Source organism: Aricia agestis, chromosome 19 (assembly GCF_905147365.1).
Source record: "Aricia agestis chromosome 19, ilAriAges1.1, whole genome shotgun sequence".
NCBI classification, from domain to species: Eukaryota; Metazoa; Arthropoda; class Insecta; order Lepidoptera; family Lycaenidae; genus Aricia; species Aricia agestis.
This window is the reverse complement of record NC_056424.1, coordinates 8,538,080-8,562,612: the sequence shown is the minus strand read 5'-3', so window position 1 is coordinate 8,562,612 and position 24,533 is coordinate 8,538,080. Positions and strand designations below refer to the sequence as shown.

The following is a 24,533-nucleotide window of genomic DNA, read 5'->3' as shown; positions in this document are numbered from 1 at the left end:
GTACCTTCCCTACACATTAAGATTTCATGTAAGTACCATTTTGTCGGCATCATTAATTTGACGTGCATTCATGCCAAATTACAGCTTTGTAGTCTCTGAGCAAAACCGCGGACAGACAGACAGACGGACAGACAGACGGGCAGATAGACAGACAGACAGACGGACGGATAGACCGAAACTATAAGGGGTTCCTCGTTGACTACGGGACCCTGGAAAGGGAGAATAAAGAGTATTCGAATTGTACATTCGTATAAACTAAAACCACCACACATTACAATGTAAACGATACGCATCTAGTTTTTACGTATCGATGGTTCAATCGTTAATTTTGTAATTGAACGAGTATTCTCGGCAAAAAGTCGATGTTCTCCGAAACAGAGTGAGTACTTTAGTGTTCCGATCGGCCGACAGACTGCGAATGTATACGTTCATAAAATTCTTTTGTCAAATTTACGTTGGAGTTCCCAATAAACTGGCCGACGGATTCTTTACCGAAATCATCGTCTACCGAGCTTTTTCTGACAGTTATTATCTTTTTAAAGTACATACATTAGGTAGGATTCCTCGGGAATTGATCAGATTAAGAGCAAATCATTAGTGTTGCTTATAAGGTGATCCGCTTGTTCGTTAACATTTTGTAGTTGAGGTACAAGAAATTATATCTTGCTTTGTTTTAGGAATCTGCTAATGTCTTAGGGGTAGACAGCTATTAGATATTTTATTAGTACACAATCTTATGGCCTTTCAGAGGCATAATATTTTAATTATTACTTAACTTTAATTTAATGAAAAGTCAGACAAAAAATGTATGGAGTCTCTATTCATACAGTTTACTATAAGAATATTATAAACGCAAAAGTTACCTCTTCACGCCCAAACCCCTGAACCGATTTTGCTGAAATTTGGTATGGAGATACTTTGAGTCCCGGGAAAGGACATATAATACTTTTAATCCCGGAAAAATGTACGGTGTCAGCGCTATAAACGAATTATGGCGCAATGGAGTTGCGGGCGTCATCTAATATACGAGAGCCTAGAGCCTTGAAAATTCCTCTCCTACTGTTTACTTAATGCAGATAAAGATTTCGTCCAATAGAAAGTCACGATAAAAGAATCGGTAAAAGCATTTATCATTTATCTCTATCGGCTACCATGTTGGTGGGGATTCGGCAACCGACTTTACATTAATAATTACTTCTCAAAATACTAAGTCCGATGCACGACCAAGATAAGGTACGGTCAGCAACGGTAGCTCAGTCTAATAGAACAGTGACACTATCTACTGAAACTTTTGTTAGACTACTACTTAATTTAGGTAATAACGTCAGAGGATGAATTGCCAACGGCCTGTTGCAACAAAATTTTTGAGAATAAAAAATGTAATAATAAAAATAAACTTTTTTATTCACACGCCATTTCAAAATCGAACGTCGCCTAATCCGACAAGAATCGGCTTAAAAAGGTTAAGTAACTAGAAATTCTATTGTTTTGTATGTGTACAGAATACAGATGATATGAACTGGTTTTAGTGTTGGGCAACGCATATCGATTAATTAATTTCATGTCAGGATCGATCACATGGGATTTGATCAAATGTTTGTTTGTTTGTTGACGTGACACGCTACGTGTGCCAGTTGTTGTGTCACGATTCTAATTGTTTTACGTAACTAATTGACAATGAAATATTTTGTGGACTTATCTTTGGATCTGTAATTGAATGTTGAATAAAATCAATTACGACTGGCTCATATGAATCTGTACAAAGAATTATTTTGTAATCGAAATCATTAGTGCCTTTATGAGTTTGATGTATCATAGACTTAGTTCTGTTGATTACAATTTTTTGTCTCAAATACGACCAGCGCGCTTAGGCTAGCTGTAAAACAGAAGAATATAGATTAGGTGACAGATTACCAAAATAATCTGTCATTTTGTTCCTGAAATCGGCCTAGCTTCTTTTATTCTTCCGATTTATTATTCCGATACGACCTGCAAACCTTCAAGAAAAGAGCGTATACCCTCTTAAAAGGCCGGCAACGCACCTGCAGCTCTTCTGATGTTGCGAGTGTCCATGGGCGACGGTAGTTGCTTACCATCAGGTGACCCGTTTGCTCGTTTGCCCCCTTATTTAATAAAAAAAAAACTGTATTGTTACTGCTTTAATGCTCTGTCTGCCAGTAAAAATACTATGTTTTCAAATAGTAAAGTATGCAATTGCACTTTTCTGCATTCAGTACTGGCCACGTGCATAACAGTGTTGCGAATTGCGAATATCGATTATTGTTTCCAATATTGTCGGTATTAAGATAATGTGAACACAAACAGCCAATAAAACTGTCTAATTTACATGCCACGGGGAAATATAGAGGCGTGATGCGACTGATCTACGGATTAGATACATTCATTAACATTGATTCACAGCTCAGTTTACGTGGCGCGTGCGCATGTGTCTCCGCGGCTTTATCTTTTACTTTATCGTTAATTTATGACGGCTCCAAGTGTTAATATGATTTTTATGTGCCTATGTAATGTCAATTTCGGTTTCCACGCTTGTATTAGCTAAAATTTTTGTAAAACTTTTTTTTTAACTATAAAGAAAATACAATCATAAGCTTAATGTAATACAGTGTAACATAAACCATTACTGGTTAGCTACCACTTCATTTAAGAAACAAAAACTTTTTCGTTCTCGAGTATCAAAATTATAAATGCTTGGCCTAAAAGTTGGCCCACCTACTTATATTTCCATAATCAATGAACATAATATAATTATAAGCTAGTTTTTTACATGTAATATGTGGAAACTGCCTCGGGGGCTAGCGGTACTCCAAATATCGCTGTCAGGTTCCGATTAGAAATTTGGCTTTGATGGAAACTGTACGTCGTGTACCGGACGTGGCTAGTGAGGGGCTTCGTTATCGATAGTTTATATCGATATATCATAATTTACATTTCATAATTTTATTTATTTGGACGAGCCTGTCGTATACAAAGTAACTTATAAGTAAAAAATAATAATATTAAAGATGATTTTAGATGTTAAATAATTAAGCAGTAGCCTATTTCCATTAAGATATTCCATATTTCCATTAAGCATAGTTTCACATTAAAATGCAAAGAGCGATCAAAAATAAATTTCATGTTACATATGCCTATACCATAATATAATATTATGTTGACCTAGATAAAAAACCCGAAAACAAATGTTTAAAATTATTTTTTTATGTAAAAATTCAAACAAACACAATCAGTCAATCACCAAATATGATAATTGTCATCAATCATTATTGTAAAGACAATATTACTAACATAATTTATAAGCCTTTACTAACAAATGAGTTTATATAACTTGATTTAATAAACTATTTCACTTCATTTCATTGTAAAGTTTCTCGATAAAATTATACAACAGTGCCAAACATATCGTCTAGACAAAAATAGTTTATCGAAAACCCAAAGAACATCACTAGTCCACGCTGCGTTGTAACACTTGTTTTGTGATATGTAATTACTTGATATTTACGTAGTTTTTTATGGCTAACTCGTGAGATCTTTCCTAACGCTAGTTGTTGCTACCAATTATCTTATATAAGCTGTTTTGGAAGAAATATGTTAATGCTAGAGTTGAGAATGCTCGATTTTACCTTATATTATTGCGTGTTAATGTATTTACTGTAAGCGTAAAACGAGGAAAATGGAGTGTGAGTGAGAGCTTTTTCAGTATGACGACATCAAAAGAACATTTTTAGGCAAAAATCAAAAACCGAGAACTGGGTACCGTACTTTTCTAGAATAAAATGTATTTTCGTCTGACGGGCGTGGATCGAAATGAAATTTATTTCTTGTAGTCTACTCTGTGTCTATAAAAAACATCGAAGTCGAAATTTTCCTTTTAATTTCATAGAGAATATGAGGAAACTCACTTATAAAAATAATATATTCAATATAATATTAAGTACTTACTGCTTATTTGCGTATCAAAAATATTTGCTCACCGTTAGATGTAGCCACAAGTATACTTTGTTTGTCCAACAAAATCTTTGTGTCAATACTCAGAAAACGAGAAAATGTAAATTTTTCTCGAGTGTTCGATTGTCGATGGGATATTCGAGCTTTGATTTTTTAAAACAACATCGATAATGGCACTTCACTCGAGTTTGTTACCGTCTTACGTAAATACTGACGAGTGCTCATAAGAACCTTTGTAAAGGGACATTCCATGGTTTAGTCTTAGTAATTGATCGGTAGAGGCATAGACAATAATTTTTAAAACTTTTATATTGTTTAAAATCAATAACTTATGTCCTGTTCAGAGGGTTTTTGGCTGAAGCCTATTAGATATCTGTTCACTGGCATTTTTTATTTCCGGACATATTATAATTTTAAGTTACAAAATTGTAAACTTTATTTTAAAAAAGATGGAAAAAATGAGCCCTGTGCGAGTTTCTTACGCCGGTTCTTCTCGCCGGGTTAGTTCCCGAACCAGTGGTAGGCACCATGTAGGACATTCTGAAAACATTTATTTTAAATTTATTCAGAAATAATCAGAAATAAAACAATTATGATTTTTGACTTTTTTGATTTCAAATATTAACAAGCTAACAACGCTAAAGCGTTTATTCTAAAGAATAGAATAATTCCCGTCAAAAAACTTTAGAAGCTTAGATATACAGATCAATATTTTTTTAAATACCTATCAAATAAGTTACTTAGAACACAATAATTAATTATTAAAGGCAAAATGTTTTCTAAAAGACTCTAGTATTCCATTAGGTGTGCCGTCCGCTCGTTTGCTCAACAAAAACGATTATAGATTAACGGATATTACCCAACGTCTAAACATACTTACGTTTAAAAAAGCCTGACGCTGATACAATCAACCTCGTATGCCATGGAATTCCAATTTCAAAAACTATAATGATTGATTGTCAACCAATGACAATCGCGTATTCAAATTCTTATATCAATTTAAATTTGGAACGAGTTAAGCCGGTAGCCAGTATTTTAGTTTATCGCACACAATAATGAATACACAATTAATTTTATTATTTTCATTGTTCTGTTTTATGGAGAATCCATGACATCGAAACGTTTATGGGATAATCATGATTAAAATAAATTATTTAGGCCTGTTCCTTTTATAGAAATGCACAAAATATCACTAAACAAAGTGATAAAATTTAAGGGTGTGCACGAGTTCCCGTATAGAGTTCAAGTATTATCAAGTATAACAGTTTTTTAAACTTTTGTAAGTATGGGGATCATTACGCTCGGGCCCCCTACAAACCAATGATGAAAAATACTCTTAAACCTAGACGTGGCCACTCGTTACTTCGCCAAAAACGTCCGTCAAAACTCAATGTAACATTATGTTACATTAAGTTTTGTTTGTTTCGTAACGTTAAGTTACATTGACGATCTTGCTCATCAATATTATTCTTATCATAATAATAAATTGTACAATTAGTCCAAAAATACAAAACAGAAGTCTGGCAACCCTGTTTATCATCTCTGTGTTTGTAGTCATGTATGTGTGTGTAATTAAACTGTGGATATGCAGCCCTGGGTACTTAGTTGAATGCATTCGATAGTTTTGACAGCGAAGTTAGAAATCTAAAATACTGGGATTTGACACAACCCTGGATTTAAAATAGGCCGCATAGGCCGCGGCCTAGGGGGCGGCAGGTTTCGTACATGAGGCGGCGGAAATAAAGTAGCCTACACTCATAAAAAATATAAAATCCGGCACTGATTTGACATACGCATCCCCAGCGCCATATCAGTCGTATTCTATACAATCTAATACCTATATAAAATTCTCGTGTCACAGTTTTCGTTGCCATACTCCTCCGATACGGCTTGACCGATTCTCATGAAATTTTGTGAGCATGTTGAGTAGGTCTGAGAATCGGCCAACATCTATTTTTCATACAAAAAAAATTATATAGCAAAACAACGTTTGCCGGGACAGCTAGTATATTATAAAACAAAGTCGCTTTTTTCCCCTCATGTCCCTTTGTTCCCTTTAATCTTTAAAACTACGCAACGGATTTTGATGATTCTTTCAGTGTTAGATAGCTTATCTATTGAGGAAGGCTACAGGCTATACTTTATCACGCTGAGACTAATAGGAGAATGTGGTAAAACGGGGGTAATTATTTGAAAGGGCTTATCTCGCGAACTACTGGAGCAATTTTTATGTCATTTAATACAGATAAGAAGTAGATAAGAAAGATCATAGGCTATCGATTTTAATCATTTTTTCAGTGGCTATATGACACCGGGGCGGGTCGCTAGTTATTTATAAGTTTTGAATTTTGATATCTATCTTCGCCGTCTTTGTCGAATGAGATTTGACTAAAGGCTCATGTTATGTTTATGTGTGTGTGTGTGTGTGTGTAATTAAACTATGGATAGTAATATGCGTTTTGAAGTGTTTTCTTCATAAAACTCGAGAGGGTACACTCATGTGTCGTTGACCTTTTTCTCCCCTACGAGCGCACTCTTTTTATTTATTTTGAAACATTTTATTGGTTTACAGGAAATGATTGATAGTCTATCATAATTACTTGAAGTGGATGCTTAGTAGATAACGTGGAAGATATTTTATGTTAGTCTATAAATATAAGTTCTAAGTTGTTGCAGCGTAGGTAAATTATAATACAGTAACATTTCTTTGGTAAAATTCTTTAAAAACAGGTATCTCACATGTTTAAACCTTAGTTATGAGTTAAAGAATATTATGACGCACCTCTCTCCTCTCCTCCGACCGATTTTCCATGAGGCTCCGTCAGCAGATCATCAAAAACCTAATAAAACGCTCTAAATACCCCGTGTCCCGTAATACCTGGAGCATGCTAGTATGCTAACACTAACGCACAAAAAAGATTTGCTTGGCCGCTTTTCCAGAAAAATTTGATGCTGCTGGCTCAAGCTGCTACGCACATTCAAATTCTTACTAAAAATGCTCTTCTTTTGATGCTGCTGGCTCAAGCTGCAACGTAGCTTTAAATCTTTACTAAAAACGCTATTCCTTGACAGTTAAAAAGTGCAATTCTAAACTCTATCATCTTGTGCAAGAAGGCGCAGTAGCATATTAACACTAGAAAGACCGGAATTCTGAACTTCCTGAACTTTTTTAGCTTTAGTTATAAAAGATTTTTATATTGTGACCAAAAATACGACACGAAAAAATAATAGTTTTGTTCTCCAATAGGGTATTTTCATCAAGATGTTCATGGCTTCCAGACGTGAATTACTGTACATAAGAGTAACTTTACTATTCTATTGCTAAAATGAGAAAATAATAAATCTGAAAAAAAAAACGGTGTTATATGCTCAAATACAGGAACAAAACCAATAAATCTTGTGGAGTCATTATAATGTCATTATATCAGTAGCAGGTCTATAAAATGCTTTTTTAAATAATTTTCTTGAATATTTGTTCTATAATTTAATTTAGGTACATTTATAAATAATTACATAATCAATAAAATGCAAAAGCAAAATAGTAAGACAAACAAAAAAATGTAAAAACATACGATGGGTCATTTGACCGCTCCGGTCTTTCTAGTATTAAAACCTTACTAAAACGCTTTTCTTCACTGATTTTCCGTAAGGCCGTATCAGCTTTAAAGTTCGCAATAACTAAAGATCTTTTCCTCGCCGATTTTCTACATTCCCGTGGTGTTTCTCCCACGTAAAGCGCATTACAAAATCCAATTACCGGCAAATAATTTATTATCGCCCTAATTTACTCGGGCAGCCATAACGTGATTTAGATGGAAAAAATTGTTACAACGGAACCGGTCATTTGACGAATATTACGATATTTGACTGGAAGGGGTCGTTACACTAAGCTTGCGCGGTTAGCACTTGGTTTTTTTAAGAAACTAACATAATATTATAGCTCAAATATCATCTAGATATAATATCTCCCTAAGGATTCTGAGGAGTGCACATGGATGATATAGCTAGTTGGAGTAACGAGTAGGATTTAGATAGAACTCATAATTAACTCTCTATATAAAAAATATAAAAAAACCTCTCTAAAACTAGAACGGCTAAGCCGATTTGGCTAATTTTAGTCTTGAAATATTCGTCCAGTAAGTTCAGCGAAGGTGTTAGGAGAAAAGCGAAGTTTATACCAGGTCATCTAGTAATAGTAATATTTTCGCAATAAACATTAAACAACAAACAGAAACGGGAATAGATCGCTTTTGGTAGTGAAATAGTTTGGTGAAGATGAAGTAAGCAAGCTTTTATTTTCTTCCATGGAAACCAACTCATAAATCAGAAATCATAATTTAATATTCTCAATACATATAATATGTATTAATAATGCGGTATATGGTGATAAGTGAGTGGGCACGAATTATTAAATTAATAATAAAATAACGACAAATACGGAGGTGTGAATCATGATTTAATGATAATTAATGAACGATCTCCATTTATATTATTAAGTACTTAATGGCTTCATTTTATTTATAATGTTATTTAAGTTATGGGCATACAAGTATTTTAAAAGTTGATACTCTTTCTTTAATTCAGGAAAAAATAGTTGTTATAGCCGAATACGTCTTTACTTGAGTGCCTACATATAAAAGTTATCTACCTCATCTATGACCTACGCTACCCATAGACTAAAAGTCAGGGTAATAATAATTTAAAAATGGTATAAACAAACTCAAGGCTTAGAAAAAAATGAGGACAAAAACTTGCCTCACGACCACACAGTAATTGAAAATAATAATTGAATTCGAATTAACAATACGAAATCAGAATAGAATGCGTTCCATATTTGAAATTCGCGGCGACCTACGCTGTTCTTTTTTCATGAATTCGGAATATATTAATGTTCTATTGTACAAACTGAATAAATTACGTTACGTAGTTTACAATGAAACTATAATTGAAATCATTTTATTGTAGACCCCACATGAAAATGTTAGTTTTAAGTAGATGCTAACACTTTAGAGGTGTATAATTCAAGATACGCTGTACTTACAATGATGAAAAACTCAAAGCAGATATGTTACTACCGCGCGCGTTGTGAAGATTCAAATACGGCCCAATTGGGCCGTCTGTTGTTTAGTCTGCATCGAGCGCAGTCACGAACGTGCCGCGTCTTGTCTTACCTAAATAAATTGAAAATGACGTCGTGCGTGTTTCGAAAATGTACCAATTATGACTCGAGAGTAAACAAAACACATGGAATCTCTTACCACATGTCTTGATTGCAATAAATACCTCGATTATTTACATTTTCAATTATTTTTTCGAACAATCTGGAAAAACTCGAATTTTCGTCATAGCTCAGGCAAAGAAAGAGACAGCGATACGATTCGACGTTTAAAAATAGAACTGTCTCTTTTATGTAAATGGTTTTTCGTATCTTTTGTTTCACTTATCTGTCAAATTGGTCAATGTTTGCAATTTTGAATTTGAAAATTGTTCGGAAGAGATTTAAGCCGGAAAATAGTATGGACATAACATATCTGTATAAGTAGAATATCATTGTGTACTTAGCTTTTTATACACCCAAAGGCACGTTGAAGGTATTAACACTAATTAGGTTTGATAACATTTTCGAAATGCGAACACAAACACAAAATGATTACTTTATAACTCAAACAATTCTTAAAAAATAATAGTAGAATATATAATATCGAAAGCTACTTTGAAATTAAAAAAAATCGAACTAAAAATTACAAACGTCAAGTGCATTAACTTTTTCTTTCAATACACGTAGTGGCAAAGGATGTGAGCACTTGGCCTAGAAAAAAAGTTATTTCAAGTAGGCAAATAAAATGTATGTCTGTGTGTATGTGTGCGATCGGTCGGACGTGCAGCGCTTCACAATCGCGTATCTAACACCGGAAATTTATGAATTTAAATGAGAAAAGTGTTAGGAATTTAATGACAGTTCGAAGTAAAATCCCTTCCTGGTGCCCTATTACATAATTAATTCTTTGTTTATGGCGTACAGTGTTCATAGAGTAAGCCTTGGGTTGTCGGCATAAGATCCTGTCGGAGGTAGAAACATTTTGAACGGTCACTAGACGTAATTGTTACGATTTCCGTTACGCTGTTCTGTTGATAATAAAGGCTGTGTAAGCTTGGAGAATTCCTATTTGATGAATTGCGCAAAAAGATGTACCTAGTAAATGTTGCGACTGCGACTTTTTCTACACCCATATCCCATACTAATATTGTTATATATTATTACTAGCGACCCGCCCCGGCGTCGCATGGGTATAAAATATAATATAGCCACTGAAAAAAAGATTAAATTCGATAGCCTGTGATCCTTCACGTGGTCTACTTCTTATCTGTGCCAAATAACATAAAAATTGCTCCAGTACGCGAGATAAGCCCTTTCAAATAATTTTCCCCGTTTTTCCACATTCTCCTATAAGTCTTAGCGTGATAAAGTATAGCCTATAGCCTTCCTCAATAAATGGGCTATCTAACACTGAAAGAATTTTTCAAATCGGACCAGTAGTTCCTGAGATTAGCGCGTTCAAGTTAGCCCTTTCAAATAATTTTCCCCTTTTTTCCCACATTTTCCTCTATTTTCTTCGCTCCTATTAGTCTTAGCGTGATAAAATATAGCCTATAGCCTTCCTCGATAAATGGGCTATCTAACACTGAAAGAATCATCAAAATCCGTTGCATAGTTTTAAAGATTAAAGGGAACAAAGGGACATGAGGGAAAAAAAGCGACTTTGTTTTATAATAATTATGTACTTATATGTTATAAATCCAAAAGTATGACTGTCTGTTACTGCTTCATGCCTAAACCACAAAACCGATTGCATAATATTTTTAGTATTTTTGAGTAGATATCGGAAAAGCACAAATGTAAATTTTCGCACAAAAATCTACGAATCCCGCAGTAACTAATTTCCAGGTAAAGGTAGTTGCGACCAAGGTGATACAAACCCAACCTTATGAATGCCAAACATTTTATATCTAACACTAGATTTTTGTAGTAATAGCCTCAGAGCATACCTAATTAGGGTACATATGACAGCTACAAGGCGTGGCGTGCGCAGTGACATACGGACGGCCGGTAATACTCCTTTGTATGCTAATAGAGAATTATCTAGCCCCTCGAAATTGTAATCTTAAAACTCGCTTGGAATTTCTTCATCCGTACCTATTCCGTTGTTTAAGTTAAAGTGCGAGATAAGTTTCGAAGTTAATGTTATTTAAAAACTAGCTGACCCGGCAAACGCTATTTTTCCATATAAATTATTTCTAGTATCAATATAAAAAGTAGACAAAAACCTATTCTCAGGCGTAACGAATGAAAATACAAAATTTCATTAAAATAGGTTGAGCCGCTTTGGAAGAGTTCGCGCACAAATACTATGACACGAGAATTTTATATATTAGATCTATTTTACCACTAATTGTATGTCTCATCACAGTAATATTATGAGACGAAAGTTTGTGAAGAAACATACTGTATATATCTATGTTTCTCCTTCATGCAAAAATTAAGAAAGATGATCGACATGTTATAATGTAACATTTTATTACATAATCAGAAAAAATATTCCAAATACTGTGTTACAACTTAACAAGGATACTTTTGACTTCGCAAAACACAGCCTTGTAGATTTTATAACAATACTAGATGTCCCGCGCGGCTTCGCCCGCGTAAATTAGAATTTTTACAGAATCCGTAGGTACATTTTCCCATAAAAAATATTTCCCCCGTTTTTCCCACATTTTCCTGAGTTTCTTCTGTCGTATTAGTCTTAGAGTAATAATATAATATAACCTTCTCGATAAATGATGAGTCTTACTCGATAAATGATCTGTCTAACACTGAGATAAGTTTTTAAATCGGACCTGTAGTTTCTGAGATTGACGCGTTCAAGCAAACATACTCTTCAGGTTTATAATATTAGGTAGATATAGATATTTTTTAATTATCGCTTGACAAACTCGAGTCTCGATCTAAAAGACTATGAAATGGTATAATATGGTAGTGATGATGATGATGATGATGATGAAGAATGTAATTTGCATAGTAGCATATGCTTTCTGTTCTTAAAACAACGCCGAAACTCCCAAACTTGTATCTATAAAGAATCAGGAATTCTCTCAGCACCTTCCGAACCACGGTATACCAGGTATATCTCGGTGCAAAATCTTACTTGTTGGTAGCATATGCTTAGAATACTTCTCACGAAACCGAAGTCACCATATGTTTCCCTATAAGTTTTGAGGAGTTCCCTCGATTACTTATGGATTCTTCAACAGATCACCACTTTTCTGAATATAATACCAAATTGGGATGATACCCTATATACCAAAAGAAAAATTTTGAAAATCGGTTAACAAACGGCGGAGTAATCGTTGAATATAAGAAAACGAACATAACACCTCCCCCATTTTGAAAGTCGGTTAAAATTGTAGCCTATGTGTTATTTATTTAATATTTTAATCAGCACATGAATTGAATAACAAAATTTTTTTCAAATTAATCGTAGCACCATCTGTCAGGACAAACTAAAATTGAAATAGAATAATATTGAATGCGATGATAGCGCCGTCCGCCGGATCTAATGTAAAACATTCCAAAATCAACAACTCCTTATAAATAAGAAATTAATTGAAAAAACATTTTCCAGTAGACCAAACTGTAAATCTAAACCATTCTCGAATCTCCACGAACACACACAAAAAATTTCATCAAAATTGGTCCAGTCGTTTAGGAGGAGTTCAGTCACATACACACGCACACAAGAAATATATATATTAAGATATTCTATGGACGCTTCACACCACGTCAGTCTGGCCGAAGGACTTGTGTTACAGGTATCAGACAACGGAAATACATTTAATACTTTTATACTATATTTATATTATACACATATTTAATACACATCCATGACCCAGGAACTTTAAAAACCTTTTGTTCCGTCGGCGGGATTCGAGCCCGCGACCCCCGGCTTAAGCTACCAACAGCCCACCAACTGAGCCACAGGGGTCGTCAAGGATTTAAAACCGCGGGGCTAAAATGGTCACTTTGAAGAATCATATTATGAATCATGTTATCATTCATTCTTTTAAAATCGCAAAATGCAAGTCTGCTTGCAATTCATATTTAGTAATTTGACATTTGTCAGTTTGACAGTTTTGACAATTCATTTGCTGAATTGATTGAGAGGAATTGCTAAATGTGACCATTTTAGCCCCGCAGATCTAAAACGTTAGACACCCGTTAACGCAGGAAGTCTGTATGTTTTATTAAATATGAATATATTCAGTGGCACAATTACAGCTTATTATTATACATCACACCTTGCTGTTGCGTCTGTCGCTTTGTATTCATCGCGTACCACTAGATGCAATAGCCAGTCCTTCGGTCGCAGGAAAATGGCGGCGACGGAAAAACATTGTTATAAAACTAGCTCATAGTTATCAAAATCTATCAAGATATACGTGGGAGAGCCACGCTTCGGCTCGAATGGGCCGGCTCGACCGGAGAAATACCACGTTCTCACAGAAAACCGGCGTGAAACAGCGCTTGCGCTGTGTTTCGCCGAGTGAGTGAGTTTACCGGAGGCCCAATCCCCTACCCTATTCCCTCTTAAAAGGCCGGCTACGCACCTGCAGCTCTCCTGATACTGCGAGTGTCCATGGGCGATGAAAGTTGCTTTCCATCAGGTGACCCGTTTGCCCGTTAGCCCCCTTATTTCATAAAAAAAAATCCAATTGGAGTTTGATGTGACTTGAGTTTAATATACGCGAATATATTTAGGTACACCGTATATCTCATGTAAAAAAATTGTTGATTGCCACAAACTGTTTTGATTTATTACAATTAAATACTATAGTAGGAATTCCCTAAAACTTTAGTTTATACATAACCCCATCAACTCCCAAGCGGTCTAATTCGACCGCGATAACAATAGAATAATAATAGATTTCCAAGAATCCGCGATCAAGGGATATGAACTATAGTAAGAATTCTCTAAACTATAGTACTATAGTAGGTAAACTATAGTACTATAGTGAACTATAGTAGGAATTCTCTAAACTTTAGTTTATACATAACGGTAGACTTCATACTAAATATATTGATTGTATGAAGTCTACCGATAATGATTTTTCAAGGCAATTTAATTATGTCACTGATTTTTATCTTAAACTAGTTTTCAACGTTAATATTTTTTGTCAATCACAGCCTACATACATAAAAATATAGTACAGTTTCTACGTTTGTGAGTAAAAGAACATCGCAGGAGTGTTCATATTCTTAAATAATTTACTGACTTTAGTGACAAGTTTAAATTATTACAAAATTCAATAAATAACTCGAGCTTTGTAGTCTAACCGACTAATAAAGATTAACGTAGCATTCAAGGTCCGTTGTCTTTGTCCGGCGTGTCACCTAGTTATTCGCTGTAAATAATTTCACACAACATTAGAATACTAGAAACCTTAGTTCAAAGACAATTGTACACGTAAATTTACGTGCTGTACACGTAAATGTACTCGTAACTCACTAAATACTATATTATTTGCTGAGCCAATAACTCAAATTTAACATGAGCATTTCAAAACATCAAGCGAAGCAATGACAAACGACTAGTCGTATCAATTAGCCGAGGGCCATAATAAATTATTTTAGAAAACTTGTAATTTCGACCGCGCCGGCCTACGCCTAATGAAATTATCGATTCTGACTCGATATAGTTGTCGAATAATCGATTATTCGGAAGCATTAGCATAATTTATCATATTATATTATGTACTGAAATAATTTTAATGACATGAGCTTGGTAAACGAGCAGAAAATAGCTTGGTAGTAGGTGACATTGGACGGCAACTTTATCTCTATTTCTTATTGTGACGCCCTAAAATTATTTTTTATTAGGGATCCATACCCAAAGGGTAAAAACGGGACCCTATTACTAAGACTTCGTTATCTGTCCGTCTGTCTGTCTGTCTGTCTCCAGGCTGTAACTCAAGAACCGCTATAGCTAGACTCCTGAAATTTTCACAGGTTGTGTAGGTATATCTATTGCCACTATAACAGCAAATACTAAAAATAAAATAAATATTTAAGGGGGGCTCCCATACAAGAAACGTGATGTTTTTTCCTTTTTTGCTCGTAATCAATAATGGTAACAGCTAGGCACTTGAAAATTTCACAAAATTCTTAATTATATTTGTACTTTAATAATTAATAATAAAATTAATATTAGTAAAGTAAATATTTATTTCCCATACAAAAAACACAATTTTTTGTCTACTTCTGCTCGATACTGGTACGGATCCCTTTGTGCGCAAGTCCGACTCGCATTTGGCCGAATATTTATATTATTAATTTTATTTTATTTGATTTTTAAATATAATTTTGTGATATATCATACTTACCTACCTCTTTTTGAAACCTTTAGCCTAACTAAAGTAAAAACAGATAATTCAAAATTTACCTGTCATATTATCAGATACACAAACCGTCTATGTTGTTTATTAGTAGTTATATCAATTTAACTCTACCTTTTCAAGATAAAAAAATCAAGAAGCCGAACGCTCATAAAAGTGTAAAATTTGAATCGCTGTATCCAATTTTATTTGATTTTAAATGCCGTAACGATTCGAATATCGAATACCGCCATTTTTGGTAACCATAGACTAATCATTTAAACACTTTTTATTTGAATAAAACTAGGTACGAGGTGTTAAAAATGTTTGTCTCTTTTGCGTTGAAATCCGCACGAGATAAACAAAACTTTTCATTGATTTAAATTTTGTAAAAACGTTACATATAGCGACACAAAACTATGCAATTTGGCTGTTCATAATAAATGTCTTTGCTTGTATTGCGTTAACCATAGACCAAATTATAATTTTGAGCGCGTGATTTGAAAATGGAACGCTCATGTGTCATGAAGCTATAAAATAACTCAGAGATGGCCAAGTGATCATTATAGGCAGTAAACCGCCGATAAAACAGATTAACACTACACTTATGCATACAGGGTTGTCAGCCATGGGAAATTGTTTAGCTTGCGTTTCAAAACTCTGAAACTAATACCGATTTTGGTGGAATGTTAGTGACAAACTCATAAATAAATGCCATATTTTATTATATTTTTTCTTTTAGGATGTAGAGCCTTTTAAATTTTCTAGAAAATAACATAAGTAATCTCTCGTTGAATTGTACAATTGTAGCGTTCACAGCAGCGTATTTTTGGACGATAAGTGATTTAAAAAATAAGAAATATAACATGTTATGTTGCATATATGATATCATGTTATTATAAATTTAAAAAATGAATAAAATAATATTAAAAAAATAAGCGAAACGACGAAACTGTGAACGCGCGAAAAAGATGTTCTACGATGCTACGACGCGCGTAGCTGTTCTACGACATTTTTTTCCTAAATCTTTTGTATATTTTACTATAATATTTCAACTTAAGGATGTATATAAGGTCAAATTCCGTACTACATCCAATTAAATTATGAAAGTACTAAATATGTAAAAAATTGGACATCCAGACACTTATTATTAATTATAATGATTTTTTATAATAGATTTTTAAAGTACTATTCGATATTTAATTATTATTGAACAAAATTTTGTTGTAATTTGACTACCGCAAATGGCGGCCAAGAAAGCTCGGCAAAGCTTTAAATGCAGGTGGCGAAAAAAGGAACTAACTCTGGCACATACAAAAACGACATATTTGACAGTTCTTCTTTACCAGCAGCGCCCCCGCCCAAGTTCATATAAAGTCTTGTCGCACCCTTCGAACGCTAATTTTCATAAATTTCAATTTGAAATACTTCCTCAGAATTACCGGTGAACCCACTTTTTTTTGGGCTTAAAAATCGCAAATCGTACAAAGAAATTAAAAAGTAGTTTTTTAGCTGTTTATCTTTGATACAAAGTTCTTAGTTCTGACGAATTTTTTTTCTTTATTTTTTTAATTTAAATAAAAAAAAATATTTCACGTAACTTGTCGGTAAGGTATTGATTTTTTGGTATCAATCGATGCAGGATGTTTTATTCTACTATATATTTCAAATTTAGGTCAGAATCTTTGAATTTATAAATGTTATATACATCCTTAAGTACTGGATTTTAGTAACTAATTTACAATGATACCTTTAATAGTTAAAGTTACGGGCATTTTTGTTCTATTACCTAAAACGGTACCCGTATACGAACAAGAAAATTATTGTTATTAAATGTCGACGTTCTAAATTTAAATATGGCGTTCAAATTATGATTTAAAACGTGTTCCGGAGAAACTCGACGTTTCTAAAAACATCTAGCGGCCATACGGGTAATGAGTGGTACACACGATTGATACGGACATTCACTAATATTATATTAAGTTTTTTTAACCATAATATTTACTTTAAGTAATTTTACTCAGTATATACAGAAACTAGTCCTATAGTGTATTTACAACTTAACTAGATGATTTTTGTAAAATAATTAAATCTGATAAAGTGTTACATTTAAAATTACTACAAATCACATAACACCTGTATTTTAATCGGTTTTTATGACTTAAGTGATAGCTGCAAAACTCTTCAGCCGTGTATATTTTGACACAAATATCAATAAAACTATTTTTAACGTAAACAAATCAAAGAACCAGATGGAAGCAATAAAGAAATCGTTATCGAGCTTTTACACAAAACATTTGAATGGCCGCAGCGCCCGTGTGTGAAGATAGTGTACTTTATAATATAATGTTTCAAATATTTCAAGGCTAACCGTTCTCAGCTGTCAATCATAATAAGCTATCCGTCTCTGTCCGATTTACATATTTCGTTGGTCTCCTCTCCCGCTCTCGCGCCCGATCGACCGCCTCGACTTTATTTGAAAATTTTATTTTAAATGTGGAATGAATAAGCATTATCTTACGAAATCCATTCTTTTTTTTATTCCTTCTGCTTTTTTTTTTATTTAGCTTCGGCAAGGATTTATCAAAACGTGCTTAATTTAAATATTTCTTATGTTTAACTTTGCAAATGTTTATGTAATTTGATATATAATTCGCTTAATAATCCAAATGGAATTTGTCGTGGAATCTGTCGAGTTTGTTATTGTAAGATAATATTTTGCCCGATGCTATGTCAGCTTTCGTGTAGCCATGTTAGGAATATATCTGCGCACATAATAGTTCTGATTTAATTTCGCTCAGTATCAATTTCTTAAATAGCACTTCAATCTCAAGTTTTTGCTAGTATTGCACTAGTTTTCGATAAGATAACCACAAAATGTGACTCACACTTATTGCATATAATTCAGGTATTCACCACAGATTTACTTAACAAAAGTAACAACGTTTAAATGTGAAAAAATTAACTAAAAAAGTAACAGCCTGTAGTCTGTATACTTATATGAAAAAAAATTGAACTAAAAAAAGTAACAGCCTGTAGTCTGTATACTTATATGAAAAAAAAATGAACTAAAAAAGTAACAGCCTGTATATAAAACAATCTGTGTGCAGAGCAATTAGTGCTTAACGAGTCTAGACCTACCGCGATAAGTCCTACGCATATCTGGGAATCAGAAACACAATACCTAACATATAAACAATACAAAAGTGTTATTGTTATAAACCTTAAGTTTCTTCTCAGAAGCTCTCCATATCAAAACATTATAAGTATCTTACTTTTAACTGTTAGGCGATTTTGAACTTTAATACGACGGTATAGGAGTGATTGTGACTACAAAGGACTGGGCATAAACAGTTGAATTTAAGCCGAAATTCTAGAAACCGTTGACAAAATATGTCTACGGTGTTTCTCTATGGCCCACTTGAAGTATCCAAGTATGAATGTAATATGAACGTTGTACTATAATTCATTGTTTATTAACAATGTAATATTTTATTAAGTATATTGTACGTGGGAGAGCCATGCTTCGGCACGAATGGGCCGGCTCGACCGGAGAAATACCACGTTCTCACAGAAAACCGGCGTGAAACAGCGCTTGCGCTGTGTTTCGCCGAGTGAGTGAGTTTACCGGACGCCCAATCCCTTACCCTATTCCCTTCCCTACCCTCCCCTATTCCCTTCTCTTCCCATCCCTACCCTCCCCTATTACCCTATTTTCTCTTAAAAGACCGGCAACGCACCTGGGCGACGGAAGTTGCTTTCCATCAGGTGACCCGTTTGCAGGTTTGCCCACTTATTTCATAAAAAAAGTATACGATGAATAACATAGTGATAAATTCAAAAATGTGTATGAGCGTATCATACATGTTTTAAGAAATGTTGCCAGCTTAAAAACAAAAGCTGTAAAGAATTGATAAAAGTATACTAGGTGCAAAGTACACTTCATTTGACTCTAATGTTATAGTAGGGTTTAGGGTTTTTAAGATCGTGATAATTTAAGAAATAAGATATATATAAGATATAACAGCTGTAAAAAAAGAAAAGGAGACAATCTTGAAAAACTGATGGTAACTGGCAAGATTGAGGGAAAAAGACCACGAGGTAGTAGTCCCATGCGTTGGTCCGATCAAATCCGCACCACACTTGAGTCCACCGTCTACGACGCTCTTCGAGTGGCCGAGGATAGGAACAGCTGGCGTAAGACCATTAGAAGGAAGGTCATGGAAGGGGGAGGTCACGACCCTCAGACATGAGGAACACGACTGGAGGAGGAGGAACAGCTGTAAATTCCCATGACAATCGAAATAAATACCCTATTGCTCCGGCAGATGGTAAAGTAGGAAAGTGTTGGAAAATTCTTATTGACAGTTTTCGCAAAATATTCCACCACGTATAAGTTGGGTCTATCCTATATTGGCCAATAACTGAAAACCCTCATTTAAGGACACGTTACCCAATTCATCAAACCTCAAAGTCTTTTGCGTTCCATGAATGAACAATCAATGAGTTTTTCTGACTATATCATATTATTGTTCTAATCTGCGTCATACATTAGTATCAAAATCACATACCACAATAAAATTAATAGGCAAAACCGAAGGGCACAGCCTTACAAGTTAACACGCCTTTTCGAGCTCGCCTTGGCAGAGACAATATCCAATAATAACAATAAAACATTAATATGGCCGAACCAAAATGGCGGATAAAGGAAGTGGTTTAATGGTTGTTAAAATTTTCATAAAAATTTCGTTTACACGAATTTTATTACTGCGTTTTTTGCACGAAGAAACGATGAGATAACCATTGCTTCTTAGGGTTCCGTAGCCGTATGTTTTCTGACATATTTAATTGGCATTCGTAGAATTAAATAAAGCTGTGTATTTTTGTATTAAAGTTAGTTGTCTTATCAATCTCCAAGTCATAATAATATGCATAAAATTTCATCCAAATCAGTTCTATTTCTAATAGAAGACAGTATTTTTTCCATTTAATCTATATTATGTAAAATCCTTATAGATATCTAAAACAACCAAATCACACAACAGATTCCTATCGTTACCTAAAACTACTGAACCCATAGACCACAGGTACATCCTGTTTTATGTTGTCGATAAACGGCACAGTTTTTATCGCACCAGCTGTAAGGTGTTTCAAATCAATCAACCTGCATGGCTACTTACAACACAGGTATTTGCGAGATCCAGCAAAACATGAGAGGAAGGATGATAAAAGAAAACATACTCGTAGTTCCTTTAGAAATATAGCTAGTTTTCTATCAACTAACAAAAATAAGTGATAATACTTTAGGGTGTGTACGTGTTCCTTGTAGATAGTTCACTGTGAAAGTAGCAGCGCTGAAAGACCCAAAAAAATTTTTCACTTTTGTATGGGGAAACTCGTGACGCTCCGGCCCTTGCCCATACAAAAGTTAAAAATAAATTTCGTCTTACAGCTCTGCTACTTTTACAGTGAACTCTCTACAAGGAACACGTACACACCCTAAAGTATTGTCACTTATTTTTGTTACACACCGTATAAATAAAATGAATTTTAAATTTCATTAATCTCGCTCATACTCGAGAATTGCTGAACCGATTTTTTTTTTTTTTTTTTTTTTTATGAAATAAGGGGACAAACGAGCAAACGGGTCACCTGATGGAAAGCAACTTCCGTCGCCCATGGACACTCGCAGCATCAGAAGAGCTGCAAGTGCGTTGCCGACCTTTTAAGAGGGAATAGGGTAATAGGGGAGGGTAGGGAAGGGAAGGGAATAGTTGAGGGTAGGGAAGGGAATAGGGTAGGGGTTAGGGGATTGGGCCTCCGGCAAACTCACTCACTCGGCGAAACACAGCGCAAGCGCTGTTTCACGCCTGTTTTCTGTGAGAACGTGGTATTTATCCGGTCGAGCCGGCCCATTCGTGCCGAAGCATGGCTCTCCCACGTAAACGATTTGACTAATTTTAGTCTTGAAATATCCGTGGAATCTTATATATTATATATTATATAAAATCACTCAAAGGTGACTGACTGACATGGTGATCTATCAACGCACAGCCCAAACCACTGGACGGATCGTGCTGAAATTTTGCATGCAGGTAGATGTTATGACGAAGGCATCCGCTAAGAAAGGATTTTGATAAATTCCAACCACAAGGGGTTAAAATAGGGGATGAAAGTTTGTACATAATAATACTTCTTAACGCGAGCGAAGCCGCGGGCAAAAGCTCGTCTATCATAATAACAATGAATTTATTATCCGTGGAAGCCCAGAGAAGGTTTAAAGGGTAAGATAATTTAGGATATACTTACTACTTCCTTTTTTGGCAATCTGTTTAAAATCTAAACTACCTATATGAAATGCCTTACAAGCATACTGCTAGCTAATAATAAATGATCGTATGTCCAAAGTATAGTATAAAATTGAAACTACCCACATTTACAAAGTCTAATCAAATCAGAAACTGTTTCGTCACATTACCGGTATTGCGACCTTTGCCATTTCGAACGAAAGCTTAAATCATTAAACTTTTAACAGAGACAATATGGCATTGATATTTTATAATACATATTTCAATTTTTTTTTAAATCCAAAGTTTTCCAGAGATTATTTCATGTCAATAACTGTATTTTAAAAAGATAAAACCGAATTCAAAATTATTGTACGTAATTGAGAATTAAAACTCCCTATCTCCAAAACTACTCAACCGATTTTGATGAAACTTGCACTATTCCCTAAGATAAACAATACCTACAACAAAAAAGAATTACTGAAATCGGAATGGTAGTTCCAGAGATATGTGAACACAAACATAAAAACATATATACATGCATACATACATACATACACTTTTGAAATTTGGCACACTTGTTCAGACTTCGATATAGACTACTGACTAACATAATATACTAAAATTGGGTGGTTCTGGAAAAATTACATACATACGCATCGAATTGATAACCTCCTTTTTTGAAGTCGGTTAAAAAACATGCACCAACAAGAGTGTGAAATTAACAGCCTGCTGAAAATATATCGGTTCTCTCTTATCAATATTATGATTTTTTATAAATTTTTGGAAAGAAGAATTAACTAATGTATTTTTTATTTGCTGATCTATAATAATGTAATGTATTAAAATAAATGGTCTCCTTTAAAGACTACTGAAGTTTGTAATTATTTAAATATTAGACTTGTTTTCGACAATACGTTAATTCCATTTTAAGGTAAAACATTAACTATTTATTTATAATACGTTTAAAATCATTGTAATCGTAAAGTCAGTGAAATGTATTGAATATCATAATTTCATTAACGAATCTATAATTAATAAGCTATCAATGCGGCGACCGGTCGCTTTTTGTTCGTTTAACAATGGTTTCCGAACATTCTTGTATATCCAAGGCTTTGTGTTGCCGATAGTATCAATAATAAAAAATATATTTTAGTTATTTTAATTAAGTTTTAAATTAGCTTTGTCGAATAACCTTCAATTTAAACTACGTTAAAGCAGCTATAATAATAATTGACAGTAACCGAAACAACGATTGGTGTACACAACATTTGAAGATTCAGGATTTCCTTTCATGAGTTTTGAAATTTTCTAACTCATTCGGCGCTGCTACTTCTACAGTGAACTCTATTCATGGGACCACAGAACCATAAAAACAGTATGGGACACATACACCCTGAAGTATTATCAACTAGATTACCCTGTGAACTTCGGATCACTTCCCTTCTAAATCCTAATATAAAGCTTCCTTGGACTTCTACGAATATTTCAAGACAAAAATTAGCCAAATCGGTACAGCTGTTTTTGAGCTTTAGCGAGACTAACAAAATTAAGGATTCATTTTTATACTTATACTAGCTGCTGTCCCGGCAAACATTTCTTTGCCATATAAAGTATTTCGCTCGTATTATTTTATTGAAGTGACTAAATAAGTATGTCACCATGGCGACGTCCATCGCTATCCCGTCGCACGAACAATGGTCGCCGTCAGTTTCGGGTTGTAATAATTTACTATTATATATTCAACAAATGCACTTATCAATATAAAAAGTACCCAGTAGCTGATTCTCAGACCCACTGAATATGCATATAAAATTTGGTTAAAATCGGTAAAGCCGTTTCGGAGGACTACGCGGCCTAACATTGTGACACGAGAATTTTATATAATATAAGATAGAAGGAAGAAGAAAAGTTTTGTTACACTACACCCTGATATTGTATACGTCTATATTATACATTTTTATAATATTCGCTAAAGTTTGGCTCTATGGTTTCCTTTTCTGTACAAAAAGCCGTAACAGTATAATTCACGGGAAATCTCAAGCGTCTGACGTTAAGGATACGTTTTTTACGTTTTTTGTTTCCATGTTCTTTGAAATATGATTAAAGATATTACGCAATACACAAAATATGATTCCAAATAATTGCAAGTTGAGGAAAAACTAGCTAAAGATTTGTGTGGTAAAGTCGCAATTATGTTATTACTTTTTACTGCGAACGGCCGGGCAGATTTTGATTAAATTCGGCGCAGATATAGAGTAGACCACGGGGAAGAACATAAACTGGCAATATTTTTCGCTGGAAAACACGCGGCTCCTGCAGGATTTTATTTCATACGAAGTCGCGGGGAACAGGTCGTATATTATAAAATATGATCAAGAAACTTTCCTAAATTATTTCTCAAGTACAAGTGTATTTATTTAAATAATTATTAATTTAAGCACTTTTTGAATCAAGTATTATTAAATGTTAAGACATTTGGGGCAACCGCCTGCGGCTACATTCTAATATTACACTTACAGTTTCGTCATGTTTTTTACCTATTACTCTTAAAAAGAACATGCAGCTTTTTTATTCCATATTCAAATTACAGAGTTACGTCATTTCGTTTAGTTTTTTTTTTATTAAATTTTGCCCGCATCGCCAGTTTTTATGCCATTTCATTAAACATAAGAGCAATCATTCCATTTAATGATATGGAATTAAGTAACCGGCTTAATTGTATACATTTTTTATGCCCAGTGATTACAGAGAATCCATTATTATAGTAAATTTTATTTGTTCCAGGACGTTAAGACTGAAACTGCATCTGTCAAGCTAGGATGTGATTGGAACATTAAAACTTGGTGA

At 34.2% G+C, this 24,533-nt stretch overlaps 1 protein-coding gene across 8 annotated transcripts in view; it reads left to right on the top strand.

Annotated features, from left to right (window-relative positions):
- The window catches only part of LOC121736343, a 97,902-nt gene that overhangs the window by 39,379 nt on the left and 33,990 nt on the right, over window positions 1-24,533 (top strand). For all 8 annotated transcript variants that reach the window (XM_042127467.1, XM_042127469.1, XM_042127468.1 and 5 more), the window contains one exon: window positions 24,471-24,529. The gene's annotated coding sequence lies outside the window, so the exon portion shown is untranslated. The remainder of the gene's footprint in view (window positions 1-24,470; window positions 24,530-24,533) is intronic.